Raw genomic sequence first — 13817 nt, 5'->3', positions numbered from 1 at the left:
GCAAATTTAAAGTAGATTTATTATTATTTTCATGATATGCTGTTCATATGGGATTTATGTCATAGTAGACATTTAAAAAAAGTAATTCATTTGTTTGTCCCTTGATGGAGGGAGGTATTTGAGAGCCCCACCAATATGGCAGTCTATGTACTACAGTTCTAAGTGCTATGTAGTTTTACAGTTTTATATCTGATACTAATAAGAAAAGAAAGCTGTGTTTATAGATTTTTCCATTTATCTATCGCTTTTCAATTAAAGCACCACTCAAGCAGATTTTTTTATCTCACCGTTGGAGTTGTAAAATCCATGTTCCCTGCCCCTAGTATTATACTTACCATCCACCGTGTTCTGCTCTTACCAGCACCACTACATTTCTGTTCTGCAATGTTGTGACCGCAGCTTCTGACTGACCGGAAGTCAGAACTAACAGTCACAATCTCTCAATGTAAGTCAATGAGAGCCTCATTCCGGCAATCACGAAGATGACCTGAGAGGCACGGAGAACAGAATAAGATGGCACCTGGTAAGTATATGGGTGTTGTAGCTGTTCTGTTTTGTCACAAGTCAGCTTATGGGATCACCAGGGAGGTCCTCTGAATTAGGCCTCTTCAGACCTAATCAAGATCGAGCGCTCGGAGAAAAGACCTGCATTCATGTGAGCATGATCAATTTTCTGTTTATTCAGCCATGGTACAGTTTATTTATACCATTTACAGATCAATGTGATATTGCAAAAATGGCTTCTAGCTGGACTTTACAAGTTGCTCATATGACCTTTAAGTTTTAGCAAAACAAAAATGTAGAGTCATGCTTATGAGATAAGAAGAAGATAAGAAGAACATTTAGAGACAATAATAATCCTTGAGCTTGTCCCTAATTCCGAAGGCTCCATACAAGTAAAATATATCTTTGTACCGTGTTAGCCAGTAGAGATAAAAAAATTGTTTAAAAGAACAGAGTCCTCAGTGGTTGATACCTTTTAATGGCTAACTGAAAAGATGGTAATAATTGCAAGCTTTCGAGACTACTCAGGTCTCTTCATCAGGCATGGTATAACACAAAATCTGAAGAGTCACATATTTATACACAACAGGACTTAGAATAGTGCAGTAAAAAAAAAACAAAAAAAAAAAAAAACAAGTTATATGAAACAGAACTATCACTATGGCAGGGGGGCAGCTCCATAATGACTATGAACTACCATCAGATATACTTACTAATGGAACAATAAAATATCTTTAATAAAGAAATAGAGAAACTATTAACCCTTCTATATCAATTTCCCCCTTTTGTAAATGGTATAACTTTCACTACATTGTCAGTAGGCGTCCAAACGGGAGCTGCTGGCTCATGGGCCTAGTACCCATGAGGGGTCTTACTACCACTTCACCCATCCACCCTCAGTGTGGACACCTACTTCCGGTCAGCAGGGAGTAATATACTTTAACCCCTTCACGACTGGTGATGTATATTTACGTCATTGACCCCGTCCATCGGTGCCCCCATTACGTGATCACAGGGCGCCGATAGGATGTCATGACAGTAAGGGGTCAGCTGATGACCCCCGTGGGGGTAATCACTATCTTCCTGTGAATGCCAGCTGCGAGCTAGCATGCATAGTAAATTGTGGGTTTTTCTGCTATGCAGAGCTACACGCCCACAGCCGAGTAACAACATGCTGAGAGGGCCGACTAGGCAGGGAATTTAGATAGGTAGATACAACTGCTGGTGGTTATGAGGGCACAGGGGACCTGTCAGATTTCCTTTAAAAAAAATCTAAAAATACTCAAAAGTTCAAATCGCCCACCTTTTGCCTCATTAAAAATAAAACAATTAAAAAACTAAAAATGCACATATTTGGCCTGCTTCAGAAATGTCCGATCTAACAAAATATAAAATAAATTAATCTGATTATAATGAGAAAAACACAAAAACTCCAGAATTATGGTTTTTGAGTCACCTCAACATTGCAATAATATGCAATGAAAGGAGATCAAAACATTGAATCTACTACAAAATGGTATCAGTAAAAATTTCAGCTCAGGACACCAAAAATAAGCCATCTTATGGCTCCAGATCCCAAAAAATCAGAATGTTACAGGTCTTGGAAAATTGCCAGAAAAGCTAATTTTATTTTGTCAATTTTCTGAATTTTTTGAACCACTTAAATAAACTATAGAAGTTCGGTATCTACGTACTCGTACTGACCTGGGGAATTATTCTGCCAGGTTAGTTTTAAATAAAAATTATAAAAAACATTGTGGAATTGGACAATTTTTTTTGAAATTTCACACTTGGAATTTTTTATACTGTTTTCCAGTTCAATAGAGGGCAGAATGAATGGTGTCATTCAAAAGTACAAACCATGCCGCAAAAAAACAAACCTTCATATGGCTATTTTAGTGAAAAATAAAAACATTATGGCTGTTGGAAGAAGGGGAGGAAAAAAGTAAAATGGAAAATGGCCGGGGTTAAAAAGGTTAACATTTCTAACAGTAAAGGGTGCTTTACACGTTGCGACATCGCTAGCGATAGCACCCACCCCCGTCGGTAACACGATATGTGGTGATCGCTGCCATAGCAAACATTATCGCTACAGCAGCGTCACATGCACATACCTGTGCAGCGACGTCACTGTGACGGCCGAACAATCCCTCCCTCAAGGGGGAGGTGCATTCGGCGTCACAGCAACGTCACTAAGCGGCCGGCCAATAGAAGCGGAGGGGCGGAGATGAGCGGGACGTAACATCCCGCCCACCTCCTTCCTCCCGCATTGCCGGTGGAGGCAGGTAAGGAGATGTTCGTCATTCCTGCGGTGTCACACATAGCTATGTGTGCTGCCACAGGAACAACGAAGAACATCGTACCTGCAGCAGCAACGATATTAAGGAAATGAGCGACGTGTCAACGAGCAATAATTTTTCACGTTTTTGTGCTCGTTAATTGTCGCTCATTTGTGTTACACACTGCGATGTCGGTAACGGCGCCTGATGTGCGTCACTACCGACGTGACTCCGACGATATATCGTTACCGATATTGCAGCATGTAAAGCCCCCTTAACTATCCAGTTTTTACCTACAGTTAGGCATATAGGTAATATACTGTAAGTGTATTCTATAATTCCATGCAAAAGTAATACGGCTTTGCTGAATTTCACGGTTCATCGCAGTACTTATCATTAAAACCATAATTCAGCACCTCATTAGATTTGATACACAAAGACTGTAATGAAATGTGACAGGTTTAAGGTTTTTTTATTTTTAAGCAGTAAAGGTTATTTTTTCCTCTCATTGGATTTTTTTAAAAGTGTATGCAGGTTTTGGAGAGAGATAAAATTTATTAAATGAATTTATAATTTTCTGTGACTGAATATGCTAATATTTTTCTCACTTGAAAATAAACTTTTTAGATTCACATTCCTGTTTCTGACGGAACAGAATATTCCCCAGACAAGTGATTATTTGTCTCTCGGCAGAAATCACTTCTGAAAAGCTGATGGCATTTCACTTGACATGTTAAGATAGGATATAACGCAGCGCCTGATGAAACTGTATGTCACATCATTAACTGCGCTGACTTACTATCTATTACTTTTTATGGTTAAGGAACAGTTCTGGTCAGAACCCCCAAAAATCACTTAGCGTTTGTATGTGTTCCTCCTGTGTTTTCTATTAATCAGATGTTCCTAAATTATTGCAGCTAATGGTGAACATTTATATATAAAAATCCTTGTTTATGCCACAAATGAAGGCAAATCCTCTGTCTGTGTCATGTAGAGACCGACACACTGATTTCTGTATTCTTTCTGTTACATGTTGGTATCCTGTAGTTTTTCCAGAAGCTTACACTTTATCAGATGCAATATTGACTTGGTATTCATAAGCGGCTAGCCCTCCCTGCCCTAAAAACTCTGGTTGTCAGTAACGATGAGTGAGCATGTTCGATACTCAATTGAGCATCGGGGTGCTTGGGTACGCTCAGTGCTCGGCCAAGTATCACGGATGCTCGGAAGTGTCGTTCGTGAAACATCCAACACAAAGAGCTGGCTCCCTTCAGTCACTGATGGGAACAGGTACCCCAGTGAGAGCCACTTCCAGTCTCTGAATGGCTCTCACTGGGGGTAAAAACAAAGTTTTGCTGGCTGTATGTTGGCGGAGAGCCGAACTGCCCAATAATTGACTTCCATTATACTCGTTACTGGAGTCAAGCCTGTCAGAGCATCCAACTGATCTTAATGAGTAACAAGCACTCGCATATTTTAGTGCTTGGCTTATCACTGATTGTTAGCTTTCTCACTGATTGGGCTCATGCACATGACTGTATTTTTGGACTGAGTTCAGTCCATCAAAACATTGGATCGTACTCGGACAAATTCACTCGGACAGTGAAGCAGTGCACATGTCCGAAAATCACAGCATACACAATTTGCCTCCAAGAAGCGAATGGCACTCAGCAATTTAAGTCTAGGAGTCCGTGAAACAAAAATTGTGATGACAGTCTGTTTTTCATGGGTTGACAGAATGGAGAAGATGGAAAAACTTTTTTTATATACTTCTCCACATCCTAAAAAACAGATCCTGCACTGAACAAACTTGAATCAGACTCACACCATAGTCTAATAAGAATGACCATTTATGGATCATAGTTCACACAACTGTGTTTTCTCCACCCAAGAAAAATAGTCCAATTATGTTAATCAGACTCTGATCCGAGTTTGATCATAGTGGGATCTGTTTTACTTGCATGTGGAGAATAAAATAAAAAAGTTCTCCATCTTCTCCATTATGTCCATCCATGAAAATTGGCCTGCACTTTGATGGTTTGATTTTTTTTTCACAGACTCATAGACTTGAATGGTCGATTGACATCTGATTCTTGGAGCCAAATTGTTCATGTTGTGATTTTTTTTTTTCCCTCTCACAAAAATACGGTTATCTAAATGAGCTCTTACTGTGCATATATCCTTTAGTGCTGTACATAAATAGTTTTTAGTCACATAAGTTCTTGTTCATATTGCAGATCACAACCAAATTTGCCTGTCTCATGTACCCACGCACACTTACATTTTTATTTGTTCAGTGTTTCATCCACATTTGTAATTTAAAGTCAAAAGTGGAAGATCGAGAGAGAAAAACTATTAGGATGTGTTGCAGGTCAGAAGTAGCCAGTTATTGCTCTTATTTTATTCATACTTTTCTCCAAATTATTCTGTTTTTTTGTTTCTTTTTACTCCTGCAGAGATATGGGCTTTTTTATTTAATGCTAAATTTTATGATCTTTGCCAAGGTGATGTGGCTCACAGGGTAATGTGTAATTAGTGATGGGTGAGTGTGCTGACACTGCTCGTTACTCGGTCGAGAGTTTCCGACGTGATACCGAGTATATTGGAAGTCAATGGGAAATGTACAAATTGTCTCTCCAGTAAAGGAGACAAACTCTAGCACAGCGCCACCTATTGGAAGTAGCGATCCTAAAAGTCACAAGTGGATTTTCGACAATCCTTTGCAATATGACTCAGGATATATAAGCCAGATCAGAATCCCAATTTGCAGACACGGTGTTTCGGGGTGCTTGCCCCTCGTCAGTGCAAAGTATGGGGGTGTCTGATCTGGCTCATGAGAAAGCTATGTGGGGACCACGGGGGAACACTATTCTCCTTAAGGAGACTTTGCAAGCCAGTCTGGCTGCCAGGTAAGGGGACTTATAGCTGCAATGCCCCTAAAATTCCACGGGGGAACACTATTCTCCTTAAGGAGACTTTGCAAGCCAGTCTGGCTGCCAGGTAAGGGGACTTATAGCTGCAATGCCCCTCTGGGAAATATTCAAATTGTCTCTCCAGTAAAGGAGACAAACTCTAGCACAGCGCCACCTATTGGAAGTAGCGATCCTAAAAGTCACAAGTGGATTTTCGACAATCCTTTGCAATATGACTCAGGATATATAAGCCAGATCAGAATCCCAATTTGCAGACACGGTGTTTCGGGGTGCTTGCCCCTCGTCAGTGCAAAGTATGGGGGTGTCTGATCTGGCTCATGAGAAAGCTATGTGGGGACCACGGGGGAACACTATTCTCCTTAAGGAGACTTTGCAAGCCAGTCTGGCTGCCAGGTAAGGGGACTTATAGCTGCAATGCCCCTAAAATTCCACGGGGGAACACTATTCTCCTTAAGGAGACTTTGCAAGCCAGTCTGGCTGCCAGGTAAGGGGACTTATAGCTGCAATGCCCCTCTGGGAAATATTCAAATTGTCTCTCCAGTAAAGGAGACAAACTCTAGCACAGCGCCACCTATTGGAAGTAGCGATCCTAAAAGTCACAAGTGGATTTTCGACAATCCTTTGCAATATGACTCAGGATATATAAGCCAGATCAGAATCCCAATTTGCAGACACGGTGTTTCGGGGTGCTTGCCCCTCGTCAGTGCAAAGTATGGGGGTGTCTGATCTGGCTCATGAGAAAGCTATGTGGGGACCACGGGGGAACACTATTCTCCTTAAGGAGACTTTGCAAGCCAGTCTGGCTGCCAGGTAAGGGGACTTATAGCTGCAATGCCCCTAAAATTCCACGGGGGAACACTATTCTCCTTAAGGAGACTTTGCAAGCCAGTCTGGCTGCCAGGTAAGGGGACTTATAGCTGCAATGCCCCTCTGGGAAATATTCAAATTGTCTCTCCAGTAAAGGAGACAAACTCTAGCACAGCGCCACCTATTGGAAGTAGCGATCCTAAAAGTCACAAGTGGATTTTCGACAATCCTTTGCAATATGACTCAGGATATATAAGCCAGATCAGAATCCCAATATGCAGACACGGTGTTTCGGGGTGCTTGCCCCTCGTCAGTGCAAAGTATGGGGGTGTCTGATCTGGCTCATGAGAAAGCTATGTGGGGACCACGGGGGAACACTATTCTCCTTAAGGAGACTTTGCAAGCCAGTCTGGCTGCCAGGTAAGGGGACTTATAGCTGCAATGCCCCTAAAATTCCACGGGGGAACACTATTCTCCTTAAGGAGACTTTGCAAGCCAGTCTGGCTGCCAGGTAAGGGGACTTATAGCTGCAATGCCCCTCTGGGAAATATTCAAATTGTCTCTCCAGTAAAGGAGACAAACTCTAGCACAGCGCCACCTATTGGAAGTAGCGATCCTAAAAGTCACAAGTGGATTTTCGACAATCCTTTGCAATATGACTCAGGATATATAAGCCAGATCAGAATCCCAATTTGCAGACACGGTGTTTCGGGGTGCTTGCCCCTCGTCAGTGCAAAGTATGGGGGTGTCTGATCTGGCTCATGAGAAAGCTATGTGGGGACCACGGGGGAACACTATTCTCCTTAAGGAGACTTTGCAAGCCAGTCTGGCTGCCAGGTAAGGGGACTTATAGCTGCAATGCCCCTAAAATTCCACGGGGGAACACTATTCTCCTTAAGGAGACTTTGCAAGCCAGTCTGGCTGCCAGGTAAGGGGACTTATAGCTGCAATGCCCCTCTGGGAAATATTCAAATTGTCTCTCCAGTAAAGGAGACAAACTCTAGCACAGCGCCACCTATTGGAAGTAGCGATCCTAAAAGTCACAAGTGGATTTTCGACAATCCTTTGCAATATGACTCAGGATATATAAGCCAGATCAGAATCCCAATTTGCAGACACGGTGTTTCGGGGTGCTTGCCCCTCGTCAGTGCAAAGTATGGGGGTGTCTGATCTGGCTCATGAGAAAGCTATGTGGGGACCACGGGGGAACACTATTCTCCTTAAGGAGACTTTGCAAGCCAGTCTGGCTGCCAGGTAAGGGGACTTATAGCTGCAATGCCCCTAAAATTCCACGGGGGAACACTATTCTCCTTAAGGAGACTTTGCAAGCCAGTCTGGCTGCCAGGTAAGGGGACTTATAGCTGCAATGCCCCTCTGGGAAATATTCAAATTGTCTCTCCAGTAAAGGAGACAAACTCTAGCACAGCGCCACCTATTGAAAGTAGCGATCCTAAAAGTCACAAGTGGATTTTCGACAATCCTTTGCAATATGACTCAGGATATATAAGCCAGATCAGAATCCCAATTTGCAGACACGGTGTTTCGGGGTGCTTGCCCCTCGTCAGTGCAAAGTATGGGGGTGTCTGATCTGGCTCATGAGAAAGCTATGTGGGGACCACGGGGGAACACTATTCTCCTTAAGGAGACTTTGCAAGCCAGTCTGGCTGCCAGGTAAGGGGACTTATAGCTGCAATGCCCCTAAAATTCCACGGGGGAACACTATTCTCCTTAAGGAGACTTTGCAAGCCAGTCTGGCTGCCAGGTAAGGGGACTTATAGCTGCAATGCCCCTCTGGGAAATATTCAAATTGTCTCTCCAGTAAAGGAGACAAACTCTAGCACAGCGCCACCTATTGGAAGTAGCGATCCTAAAAGTCACAAGTGGATTTTCGACAATCCTTTGCAATATGACTCAGGATATATAAGCCAGATCAGAATCCCAATTTGCAGACACGGTGTTTCGGGGTGCTTGCCCCTCGTCAGTGCAAAGTATGGGGGTGTCTGATCTGGCTCATGAGAAAGCTATGTGGGGACCACGGGGGAACACTATTCTCCTTAAGGAGACTTTGCAAGCCAGTCTGGCTGCCAGGTAAGGGGACTTATAGCTGCAATGCCCCTAAAATTCCACGGGGGAACACTATTCTCCTTAAGGAGACTTTGCAAGCCAGTCTGGCTGCCAGGTAAGGGGACTTATAGCTGCAATGCCCCTCTGGGAAATATTCAAATTGTCTCTCCAGTAAAGGAGACAAACTCTAGCACAGCGCCACCTATTGGAAGTAGCGATCCTAAAAGTCACAAGTGGATTTTCGACAATCCTTTGCAATATGACTCAGGATATATAAGCCAGATCAGAATCCCAATTTGCAGACACGGTGTTTCGGGGTGCTTGCCCCTCGTCAGTGCAAAGTATGGGGGTGTCTGATCTGGCTCATGAGAAAGCTATGTGGGGACCACGGGGGAACACTATTCTCCTTAAGGAGACTTTGCAAGCCAGTCTGGCTGCCAGGTAAGGGGACTTATAGCTGCAATGCCCCTAAAATTCCACGGGGGAACACTATTCTCCTTAAGGAGACTTTGCAAGCCAGTCTGGCTGCCAGGTAAGGGGACTTATAGCTGCAATGCCCCTCTGGGAAATATTCAAATTGTCTCTCCAGTAAAGGAGACAAACTCTAGCACAGCGCCACCTATTGGAAGTAGCGATCCTAAAAGTCACAAGTGGATTTTCGACAATCCTTTGCAATATGACTCAGGATATATAAGCCAGATCAGAATCCCAATTTGCAGACACGGTGTTTCGGGGTGCTTGCCCCTCGTCAGTGCAAAGTATGGGGGTGTCTGATCTGGCTCATGAGAAAGCTATGTGGGGACCACGGGGGAACACTATTCTCCTTAAGGAGACTTTGCAAGCCAGTCTGGCTGCCAGGTAAGGGGACTTATAGCTGCAATGCCCCTAAAATTCCACGGGGGAACACTATTCTCCTTAAGGAGACTTTGCAAGCCAGTCTGGCTGCCAGGTAAGGGGACTTATAGCTGCAATGCCCCTCTGGGAAATATTCAAATTGTCTCTCCAGTAAAGGAGACAAACTCTAGCACAGCGCCACCTATTGGAAGTAGCGATCCTAAAAGTCACAAGTGGATTTTCGACAATCCTTTGCAATATGACTCAGGATATATAAGCCAGATCAGAATCCCAATTTGCAGACACGGTGTTTCGGGGTGCTTGCCCCTCGTCAGTGCAAAGTATGGGGGTGTCTGATCTGGCTCATGAGAAAGCTATGTGGGGACCACGGGGGAACACTATTCTCCTTAAGGAGACTTTGCAAGCCAGTCTGGCTGCCAGGTAAGGGGACTTATAGCTGCAATGCCCCTAAAATTCCACGGGGGAACACTATTCTCCTTAAGGAGACTTTGCAAGCCAGTCTGGCTGCCAGGTAAGGGGACTTATAGCTGCAATGCCCCTCTGGGAAATATTCAAATTGTCTCTCCAGTAAAGGAGACAAACTCTAGCACAGCGCCACCTATTGGAAGTAGCGATCCTAAAAGTCACAAGTGGATTTTCGACAATCCTTTGCAATATGACTCAGGATATATAAGCCAGATCAGAATCCCAATTTGCAAATGTAAGCATTTTCAAACTCAGATGCAGAGTAATGAGTAGTGGTGAACACGCTTGCCCATCACTAGTAATTATGTAAAGCACTGTGAAGATACAACCGCAGGGAACAACTGCCCCATGGGAAAAGACAATAAAAATTACCACTAATTAAAAAGGTCCATATCTCTTGAACGCTTTAACCCCTTCAGCCCCCAGCCTGTTTTCACCTTAAAGACCTGGCCATTTTTTACATTTCTGACCAGTGTCACTTTGACAGGTTATAACTCTGGAACGCTTCAACGGATCCTGGCAATTCTGAGAATGTTTTTTCGTGACATATTGTACTTCATGTCAATGGTAAATTTAGGCCGATATTTTTTGCGTTTATTTGTGAAAATTTTGGAAATTTGGCGAAAATTTTGAAAATTTTGCAATTTTCAAAATTTGAAATTTTATGCCCATAAATCTGTGAGATATGTCACACAAAATAGTTACTAAATAACATTTCCCACTTGTCTGCTTTACACCAGCGCAATTTTCGAAACAAATTTTTTTTCCGTTAGGAAGTTAGAGGGGTTCAAAGTTCATCAGCAATTTTTCATTTTTCCAACAAAATTTACAAAAAAAATTTTTTAGGTACCACATCACATTTGGAGTGACTTTGAGAGACCTAGGTGACAGAAAATACCCAAAAGTGACCCCATTCTAAAATCTGCACCCCTCACACTGCTCAGAACTACATCCAAAAAGTTTATTAACCCTTTAGGAGCTTTACAGCAACCAAAGCAATGTGGAAGGAAAAAAATGAAAATTTTACTTTTTTACACAAAAATGTTACTTTAGCCATAAAATTTAGCATTTTCACAAGGGTATCAGGAAAAATGCACCATAAAATTAATTGTGCAATTTCTCCTGCGTACACCGATATTTCATATGTGGGGGAAATCAATTGTTTGGGCGCACGGCAAGGCTCGGAAGAGATGGAGCATCATTTGAATTTTTGAAAGCAAAATTGTCTGGAATAATTAGCAGATGCAATGTTGCGTTTGGAGACCCCCTGAGGTGCCTAAACAATGGAGCTCCCCCACAAGTGACCCCATTTTGGAAACTAGACCCCTCATGGAATTTATCTAGATGTTTATTGAGAACTTTGAACCTCTGGGGGCTTCACAAAAGTTAATAACTTTGAGCCGTGAAAATAAAAAAAAAAAATTACCACGAAATTGTTACTTCAACCAGGTAGCTTTTTTTTCCACAAGCGTATCAGGAAAAATTGCAACATAAAATGTATTGTGAATTTTCTCCTGAGTACACAGATACCTCATATGTGGTGGAAATCAAATGTTTGGGCGCACAGCAGGGCTCGGAAGGCAAGGAGCGACATTTGACTTTTCAAACGCAAAATTGTCTGGAATCGTTAGTGGATGCCATGTTGTGTTTGGAGACCCCCTGAGGTGCCTAAACATTAAAGCTCCCCCACAAGTGACCCCATTTTGGAAACTAGACCCCTCATTGAATTTATCTAGATGTTTACTGAACACTTTGAACCCCTGGAGGCTTCACAAAAGTTTAGAATGTTCAGCCGTGAAAATATATATATTTTTTTTTACCATGAAATTGTTATTTCAACCAGGTAGCTTTTTTTTCCACAAGGGTATCAGAAAAAAATGCACCATAAAATGTATTGTGCAATTTCTCCTGAGTACACAGATACCTCATATGTGGTGGAAAGTAATTGTCTGGGCACACGGCGGGGCTCAGAAGAGAAGGAGCGCCATTTCACATCAAAATTGGTTAGAATTATTAGCGTACGCCATGTTGCGTATGGAGACCCGCTGAGGTGCCTAAACAATGGAGCTCCCCTACAAGTGACCTCATTTTGGAAACTAGACCCCCATGGCATAAATCTACATGGGTAATGAGCACTTTGAACCCTCACGTGCTTCATACATTGAGGCATAAAAACAAAAAAGTACTTTTTTTTCCCACAAAAATGTTATTTTAGGCTCAATTTTTTAATTTTTACAGGGGTATCAGGATAAAATGGACCGCAAAATTTGTTGGGCAATTTGTTCTGAGTACGCTGATACCTCATATGTGGCAGAAAACCACTGTTTGGGCGTGCGGCAGAGCTCCAGAGGGAAGGAGCGTCATTTGACTTTTTAAATGGAAAATTAGCTGGAATTGTTAGCCCCACCATGTTGCGTTTGGAGATCCCCCTGATGTGCCCAAACAGTGGAGCTCCCCCACATGTGACCCCATGTTGAAAACTAGACCCCCCCTATACAAAGAAATATTAGTTTGGCAAAATAAAAAATACAGACGTCAGTAAAAAAAAAAAATATATATATATTATATAATGAGCGCCTGCAACTGACACTAAAGCAAGTGCCACACGTGAGAGCAATGCACAAATCTTGCATCGCATCACCCGACACAGCCGCACACTCCTGTCTGGAAGAGAGCGACCGTGCCGGATGATGCGGAGTGAGGCTTGTGCATCGCTCTCACATGTGGCACTGGGCTGACCCTTACAATATTCAGTAAAAAATACTGTAGTTGACGATTACTACAGTATAATTTTACTGGCCCTACACTAAGTTTATTTGTATTTCTTTCTTAGTTTACATAAAAAAAATTAGGATGAATGCACGGATGTGCAAAAACCACTTTTGATCTAACGGCAAGTCCTCTTAAACACTTACCCGCTTGGGCTTTTAAAGAAATTCTAACTTTATCCTAATAGCTTTAGTATGCTTTCTATATATTCCATATTTGATCTCCATCAGCGGCCCTTAGGACCAGTGGCTATTGATGAATCTGATCATTCTTTTAGGCCGGTCTCACACTTGCAAGTGCCTCGTGTGTATCTCGCGCGAGTCTCGCGTTGCATCACCCGGCTCAGACTCACACTCTCCTCACAGAAGCAGGTTGGTTGCATGCATCTCTATGCAGCTGAGACGCTCTTGTGAGGAGAGTGTGAGTCCGTTACGGTGTGAGATAGACGCGAGGCAATCGCAATTGTGATACTGGCCTTAGAGATGATTACATACGAATAAATGTAAACAAATCAATTCTTATAAGGTTGTGCATTTAGTAATCACTCCTCTACAGTTATTGAAGATTATTTTTTTAATGCTTTTAATGCTCAGACCCTTGGAAAATTTCTTTAGGCATCAATATTATTTTATTCTCTAGGACTTCCCGTATTGTTTGGAATCATCTCTTGCCTAATATGATTTTGTTAAGTGACCTTCAAAGAAAGACTTACTAAGGCAATATTTGACGATGTTTTACCTATGTCAGGTGCTGCTTATTTATTCAGAATCCAAGGTCTGATCCACAAGTATTGGATCAAGAGTGTAAGGGGCACTTTGCACACTATGACATCGCAGGTGCGATGTCAGTGGGGTCAAATTGAAAGTGACACACATCCGGCGTCGCAGGCAATATCATAGTGTGTAAAGCCTTTATGATACGATTAACGAGCGTAAAATCGTCATAATCGTATCATCGGTGTAGCGTCCATCATTTCCATAATTTGGAAATGACTGATGTTACGATGTTGTTCCTTGTTCCTGCGGCAGCACACATCGCTGTGTGTGAAGCCTCAGGAGCGAGGAACATCTCCTACCTGCGTCCTGCGGCTCACGCCGGCTATGCGGAAGGAAGGAAGAGGGTGGGATGTTTACATCCCGCT

The 13817-nt window shown here is 42.7% G+C and overlaps 1 protein-coding gene across 1 annotated transcript in view; it reads left to right on the top strand.

Annotated features, from left to right (window-relative positions):
• The window catches only part of GUCY1A1 (guanylate cyclase 1 soluble subunit alpha 1), a 99138-nt gene that overhangs the window by 61280 nt on the left and 24041 nt on the right, over positions 1-13817 (top strand). The window lies entirely within an intron of this gene.

The sequence above is a fragment of the Anomaloglossus baeobatrachus genome, chromosome 1 (genome assembly GCF_048569485.1).
Source record: "Anomaloglossus baeobatrachus isolate aAnoBae1 chromosome 1, aAnoBae1.hap1, whole genome shotgun sequence".
NCBI classification, from domain to species: domain Eukaryota; kingdom Metazoa; phylum Chordata; class Amphibia; order Anura; family Aromobatidae; genus Anomaloglossus; species Anomaloglossus baeobatrachus.
Note: the sequence above shows the minus strand (reverse complement) of the source record. Positions and strands in the feature narration are given on the sequence as shown.